General features: G+C 28.8%; 1 long non-coding RNA gene across 1 annotated transcript; it reads right to left on the reverse strand.

Moving 5' to 3' along the window:
* Positions 1-4,598: 4,598 nt before the first annotated feature.
* LOC100574887 lies at positions 4,599-7,284 on the reverse strand (the record flags this gene model as incomplete). The annotated part of the gene is given in 2 exon segments (XR_003839070.1): positions 4,599-5,128; positions 7,249-7,284. It is a non-coding gene; the product is annotated as an uncharacterized LOC100574887 (long non-coding RNA).
* Positions 7,285-8,495: the final 1,211 nt, after the last annotated feature.

Here is an 8,495-nt window from a genome sequence, read left to right on the forward strand (position 1 = left end):
GACATAATTTTTTTTACTTCTTTTATTTTGGTTTGGTTAACTATATTAGTGTTTGTATAAAAATATACCAATAGAGAATAGTGATACTCATTCTATTATAGAAGTTTTTAGAGGAAAAACAGGTTACATGATTCAATGAAAACAATATTTTGGAGATAATGATGTTCAGTTCTTTAAAATAGTACAAAGAAAAAAAGTTACAACTGTCTAAAAAATTCTTATATAAATTTTGCCTACCCTCCGCAGCTCCTATATGCCGCATGACGTCATTGTCGTACAGATTCTCGTAGAATCAAACATTTGAAATTATGTTGAATTGTTTTAGGACAATTATCATTACATATATACACATAAATATAATAAAATACATAGGTATTATAGATCATGGATATTTTATTGAGTCTAAACTATTTATAGCCATGAGACATTTTTAAAATGTTGTAAATTATTTTTCAGTTAGAAATGTATAAAAAATTTTTTTTTCATAGCTAAGACTAAAAATTTGAATCGAAGATTTCACTTAAGTTTAACTAACAATTACAAAAATTAAGTATACTTAAATGGAACATAAATTTTTATGAGCGTTTGAACTTAATTAATATTAATTTTTACAATATTTGATATTCAACGGTAACTGATAGAATTGATATTTTGTTGTAATTCTAAAACGAATAACCGCAGATTCTTGAAATGTTAACTAAATATTTATATTATAATTTTACATATAGGTATGGTAAAATTTTCAAACAATATTTACAGCTATTTATGAGGTATTTTATAATATAATATTGAAATTTAATGGTAATACAAAATTAATTGTGATTTGAAGTTTGAACTAAATTCATAATTATGTCATTGTTTTTCTCAATTTATTTAATCTTTGTAACCTCATCTTAGATTTTTTTATTTTTTGCATAGAAATTAAATGTTGATTAAAATATTTCATGCATATGATTATCCTCTGTTTTACATAAGTTAAAATTAGAATTCTATTTTTCTCATTTGTTATCATCACTCTATTATAAATTTTATTTTGTTAATTGTTTTACAATATATCGTCCTTTAGTAAATTTTATAAATAATTTTCCACATTGTAGAATTAAGTTCTTGAAATCATTGCTAAGAACTATCAATCCGCCATAAGAAAAATGCTGCACCCGTGTTGGTAGTGTATAATTATGATTCATGACATGTGTTCCCTAATACAGTAGTCGTTAATCCAAGTTCGGGATACTTCTTTCTGAATTTTTTTCAACCCAACCGATTAAATACTCTACTGTTTCTTTTGTTATTTCTTTCTGACATTGTTCTTCTTCTGTAGTTGATGTATTTAGTGTCTCATCATCACGGTTCCATGCAGTGGCGTATATACAAATTATTTTCACTATGGGCCAATTTATCAATAGTCAGCATAGCGCGACTAACATAGCCATAACTATACATTTATTATGGAGCTGGGTGGTTATAAATACAAATACAAATTGCGAAATATAATTTTATAATTATTATGTAAAATTTATTTTTAATTCTTTTTTAAAAAAATATTGACAATATAAATATAATAGGTATATATTTCATATATACATGTATATTTTAATGTTATCTTATTGTGAATTTAACACATAAAAGTCATCAAAGCAAGTCCTGACAATCTAACATTTCCTTGTTGATTCCTCAAAACGATTTTAATCATGGTGGAAAACTGTAAACAGTGTATATATACATGAAATGGTTTAATTAAACCTGCAATTTCACTATGGGCTCTGGCCTAGAGGGCTTCCCCCATATATACGCTACTGGTTCCATGTAATTTGATCGTGGTAAATTGGGCGCGAGAATTTCGGCGTAGGGAATTGGTCGCGGTGTAATATTGTCGCGCGGCATATAGTCGTTTTATATTAGATCGCGTCAATTTAATGATAATCTCGGTCGTCCGAGTACGAATCCATCGTGCGCTCTTCGGGCGGCGACTGCTCCATGCCGTAGTTATGGTTAACATGGCCGCCTGTAATCTCTAAATTTTTTGCATTTTTTTCACTTTTTTTTATATTAATATAATATATAGGTATTTGTATTAATATATACACTACAGGTTAGGTTAATATATTGTGTATCTATATGTTATTAATTTTAATAGTAATTATAATTGCACATTCTTTAAAATGTCCATTGTTATATTATATAAATACATATTATATTTGTTTGTCGGTATACATAGTTTGTATTTTTCGTAAATTATTTCGTATGTTGAGTACGGTAAAGCACGATTGAGCATAAAATAATTGAGCCTAGAATATTGTATGCGATGTTTCCACATTCACGCGGCCGATATTTTGTAATTTATTATTTTCACGTATTATTTTGATATCAGACGTGAGTCGTGAGCTGAGCCCAGCTTTATGGACAATGTTATCGATTAATAAATTAGTTACGGAGCAATAAAGTTCCGATGTTTTAAACATTTAAAATTGGGAGAAAATATAAGATAATAAATTAAGATACAATTCCCAAAATTATTATAAAAATAATATCAGTGTTCGATCACCCATACTCTGTAGTATTCTTGACTTATAAACCATTTTAATTCGTAGGGTACCATATTTTGATTTTATTATTTTCATAACTATTATTATTATTATTATTATCAAACAGATTTATGAAATGTGACTATTTTATAGACTATGAAATCATGTTATTCTTTTTGTATGTTATATTTAGAATTATTATGATTATTTAAATAATTATTTTTGTATAATATTATATTATAATATAGCTTAAAATGGAAAATGGCAACGTTGCAGAGTTTTTTATGCTCAATGGTGTAGGTTTTCTTTTGTATTTTGATTTCCTTTGATACGCCGACAATTTGGCTCAATCGTACCGCAAAAAAGGTGTTTTATGCTCAATCGTGTAGGTTTTCTTTTGTATTCTGATTTCCTTTGATACGCCGACAATTTGGCTCAATCGTATCGCAAAAAAGGTGTTTTATGCTCAATCGTGTCTCAGCCGTTGCATTGTGATAGTGTTTTCACTTATAGCCGATGTCGATGTCGGGTCTTCAATTATTGCCTATCTGATTTACTGTTGCACATTATCTGCGATCCGACAAACTCGGATTGTCTACCTAGGTGGATAACTTGAAAGTTAATCGATTTTGACTTGAGATGACTGCATAGGCGCAAATAGCGTTTGAGATTTGAGGGGGCTAATAGGGCTAATAGGGCCTTACTTTGATAATATTGAATAAGCTTAAAACAAAATGTAGGAAATGTTTAGGAGGCGCCAATACATAGCGCTATGGACATTTAGGGAGGGGCTTAGCCCCTAAAGCCCCCCCCCCCCCCTATTTGCGCCTATGGATGACTGACTAGCTAGACGCTCCAACACGGTTTTTGACATTACACTAATTTTTACATAACAAAAAGCACTGGACATGCGACGGCACATACCACTCTATCCGCTGTATAGGTGGATTGCTCATTTTGCTACACTACAGTTACACGTTTTTATGTATTTTATTGGTTAATATATTATATATCTATGTGTTATTTATTTTATTAGGAATTATAATTGCACATTTCTCAAAATGTTCATTGTTATATATAAATACATATTATATTTGTTTGTATTTATATTGTATATAGTTTGTATTTTTCGTAAATTATTTCGTATGTTGTGTGATAGGGTTTTCACTTATAGTCGCTCAACGTTGGGCTACCTCATTTGGTGTAGCATATTGTCTGCGATCCGGCGAAGTCGGATCACATACCTAGGTGACTAACTTGAAAGTTCGGTAATCGATTTTGACTTGCTAGACACTCCAACGCGTTTTCGACTTTACACTTTTTACATAAGAAAAAGCACCGGACATGTGACGTCACATACTACTCTATCCGCCGCAGGCGGATTGCTTATTTTTTTTTCGTCTTAGACGGGTGATGACTGACTTGCTAGACACTCTAACATGCAGGTTTTAGAATTTAAATTTTTTTACACATACAAAAAAGCACCGGACTGGGGGATGGTATCATTGAATTGTCGATTTTCATGGGCCACGGGAGATTTCTAGACACTGAAACTGGACCTAACCTGGTGATATACGCTTCTCATTATGTCCGCGATTCGATTGCCTACCTATGTGATTTGATGACTGATAGCTAGACAATCGAATACAGCTATCGACTCTACACTTTTTAACAACGCAGGAGAGCCTATCCATTACAATGTTTGTGACGGATTGCTAGACGCTCTAACTTTTAAACATTCCCGCCAAAACGTCAAGCCTTATCTCCAATTCATATCACTAATCCTTATCACAAATCCTAAATTTTCGTCTTACAACTTTATTGTCGTGACTTTTATAATTCCTTATTCCAAAGACATTGTCTCCAAAATCGGTTCCCACTCCCAGTGAGTCCAACAGGCCCCGAGTTACACTTAGAGCTAGTAATACTATAAAAGACGAAAAATAGTAATAAACGAGAGTGTATAATATTGTGTATATAGAAATTATGAATATTTGGTTATGCGTAATTTTTGTATATAGCCGATACAGTATTACCATCCACTACAATAGTACTATAATAATATAGAACCAATGGCAACCATATAAAAATATTTATTTTTTGTGAGCTGAAAATTATAATAATGTTTGAGATACTCTACATGATATAGGTACGCTTAAGCACCCTCAAAGTCGCAAGGAATATATTATTTAATCATTTAGATAATACTTTTATTGAAAACGATCTAGTCTTCCAAATGTTACATGACCACTAAATACTAACATCGGTAAATGTATACACTGAAGAATTATATAATATAAATATTATAATATCGTAATCTAAGGTTGTTTTACTGTACTCTGCGTCGAGGGTGAACACCTCTATACACGGTACACGATTTATATATAGTTTATTCAAATAAAATATTATTTTATAATTTATAACTTAAAACTAACAATTACAATTAACATTTACTCTTATACTATATATATATATAGTTATACATTTCTAAATTTCTTAAACATTGTTGTTGATAAATTGACAACTCATTCAATGACCGATGCTTGTATCTACTACCATACACTTTATTTCGTCTCGATCTGTTTTAAAAGTCTTTTGGAAACCTAAAGATAAAAAAAAAATTATGTGTGTCATACTATCACGAGTACGCGTGGGTTAAGTGAAACTTCTCAGACAGTTTTATAACAAAATAAAAGGATAATTTCAGCTTTTAGAAAAACCACAGAAAATAAAAACAGTGATAGTCCACACATATCTAACAACATTTTCTTAATACTTTGATTCTTTTTGAGCTATATTTATAGGCATGAGAAATTATATATTTTGTTATTAGATTCTGAGCGGAGTGAGGAAAATAGTGGTTTTACAATGGGGTTTATTTATTTATTTATTTTTTTATTTTTATATCCTGTATACAAAATTTCTTCCAGAAGGAGTGTTTCGATTTCAACATATAGTGCCTTATCTTTTAGAAAATTGGATCAAGATGGTACTTTAGAGAGGTCATTTTTCGATTTTCTCAATAGTTATTTAATGCCACGGGAAAAACCACCGGAAAATTACGAAAAAACGCTAAAAATCGGATTTTAATTTCTAACGTTTTGTTTATCACCATAGAAACGAATAAAAAATTATAATATTTTAATATTAATTCAACTTACATGATAAAATAAATAATAACAAAATATAAAATATCTAGACTGACAAACCGTCTCCGCTCAGAATCGTATTTCTTATACAATGATATTATATCATTGAATTCAAGTTTAATACAATCCATTTATACAATGGTTAATGACCTACCTGTAACCTACTGTACAGCAGAGCGACATCCACTTACCTGATTTTTTTTAGTTTTTTTCTAGACTTTTGTCTATTTTTGGTTAATAATAATTTTTTGGTGTGTAAAACTTTAATAAAATGTTCTTAGTAAATTTTTATCAATGTTATTAAAAAAAAAGATGAGTATATCCACAGAAATTTTTATGAGCATCTGAAGTTATAATTTAAACAAAATTCTTCAAAATCGCGTATATTTGCAAAATATTGTAAATTGTTTACTTAGTTAATAGGTGTTAAGAACAAAAATTTAATATTTTGTATTCAATTTTAATATTTTTGTGAGTATAAAAATTTGTTAAGATATACACATTATACATAATTTATATTCATTTATACACGTTATTTATTATTCATATTCATTTTGTACCTATACAATATAAATCATTTTACAACTATTTTAAATTATCATGTCATAATAAATTATCATTATCCTTGGTTAAACAATAACAACAACTTTATACTTTGAATTTCATTTTTATTTTATTAGTAATCACAAATTGTATTGACTATTAAGCCATACACAATATTGTACGCCCCCTAATAGAACCCTCCTTGAGCTTTTAGATAAAGAGTGGAAAAGAAATGGAAACTTTAATACCAAGTAACTCGTAAGTTTTTATTTGTGTAATTAAAAGAAAGTTGAGTGCATGTCCACAAATCATAATGATTGTTTATGATTCATAAACAATTATTGTGATTTTAAAAAATGAGCATCTAAAGTGAAAATTTAGATAAAATTCTTCAAAATCAATCAGAAATTTATTTAAAAAAAATCGTTATACATAATATTTGAAAATCTAATACTTTTTATGTAAAAAATTTTATTTTAAAGTCAAATTAATTTTTATGCGTGTATAACATGTAAATAAATTATCGATTCGGCAATATTTGCCAATATTCATAAACGAATAACTATTAATACTAGAAATATTGACTAAATGTATATTTTACTTTTTTCTATACAGAATAAAACTTTAATAATATTTTTACTTATTTTGAGCTATTTATAGACATTAAAAATTTTATTTTTTACTTTTTCTATAAATGTTAATAACATTTGTTTTCTTCAGGTCAAAAAGCTTTAAAACTTAATTCATGTCTACCTAAAAAATTATCCATCTCCTCCAAAATAAGATAATAACTCAGCCACTGGTGTACACACTAGTACACTACACTATACTAACCTAAAGCCTACATTGGTTGAAATATATGGTAAAAACATCCAAGTCTCATGGTATCTAGTTTTTGAGTCTAATTATTACAAAGATACAGGCTATACCAATATTTATATATATATATATAAATAATATTATGAAATTAATGTATTAGACACAATAAATAACATTAGTATGTGGTAATTATTAAAACTTAAATTATTTACTTGTTTCAGCAGTTTGAGTATTTGTACCACCTTTTTCTAGAAATAGAATCAAACATTTTAAATTATGTTACATTTTTCAGGACAATTTTTATTACATATCTACACATAAATATAATAGTATACATATTATAAATCATGAATATTATAATACACAATTTGTATGATCACTATATACCACTTATACCAGAGGTCAAGACGCTGCTGTTTTTTTGTAGCACGCTAATGCTACTGCTACTCCCCCCAAAAAGTAGCTCGCTATCACTAAAGCTACTTTTTTTTAAATGTAGCGCGCTACTTTTTGCTACATTTTTTTAAAAGTTTTTTTGATTTATTTATATATTAACTTGAGTACTTGGTCATTATTTTTTAATGCCTACCACTATTTTCTTGTAATTTCGGAAGGCAGGTTTATTCAATGTATCTCATGTATTTTTGTAACAAAACTCAGAACTGATAAACGTTTTATTGAAAATTGCCAATTAGTAGTTTGTATTTATTAGACATTCGGTCACTGTGAGAAAGGATTTCGTACAGCAAGGGGATTAGTGATTACAAATAATTTTGATCTGCTAAACATTTAAAAAAAAAAGTAGATGTCAAGCATGAATCTAGAACATCTTACGCTCTACTGTACAGTGTAATGTAAAGTGGACCTTGTCGTTGTGTAGGTCATTGTAATGGAAGTGTTAAATCTAAATTTAGTCATACATAGAATCAAAATTACTGTTTTTTGTATTTTTATTTTATTACTAAACACAAATTGTATTAACTATTAAGCCATACACAATATTGGACGCCCCCTAATAACATTTGTTTTCTTCAGGTCAAAGAGCTTGAAAACTTAATTCATGTTTACCTAAAAAATTATCCATCTCCTCCAAAATAAATAAGATCATAACTCCGCCACTGGTGTGAGCCAACCTATACCAACCGGTAGCCTACATTGGTTGAAATAGATGGTAAAAACATCCAAGTCTCATAGTATTTAATGTTGTATTTTAGATTCTGAGTGGAACGATGAATGTCTTGATTTTACAATGATGTGTGTTTTTTTTATTTATTTTTATTTTTTTTGTGTTTGTGTACACCATAAATTGTCGAAATAATGCTACGATTTTCAACTTCAGTATCTTGTTCGATCAGAAAGTGAATATTGCTGGTGCATTGGGGAGGTCAAAATTTAAATTTCCCAGTAGTTTTTTAAAGCGCCGGGAAAAACAAAAGAAAAATTAAGGAAAAACGGGAAT

The sequence above is a fragment of the Acyrthosiphon pisum genome, chromosome X, assembly GCF_005508785.2.
Source record: "Acyrthosiphon pisum isolate AL4f chromosome X, pea_aphid_22Mar2018_4r6ur, whole genome shotgun sequence".
Taxonomy (NCBI): Eukaryota; Metazoa; Arthropoda; class Insecta; order Hemiptera; family Aphididae; genus Acyrthosiphon; species Acyrthosiphon pisum.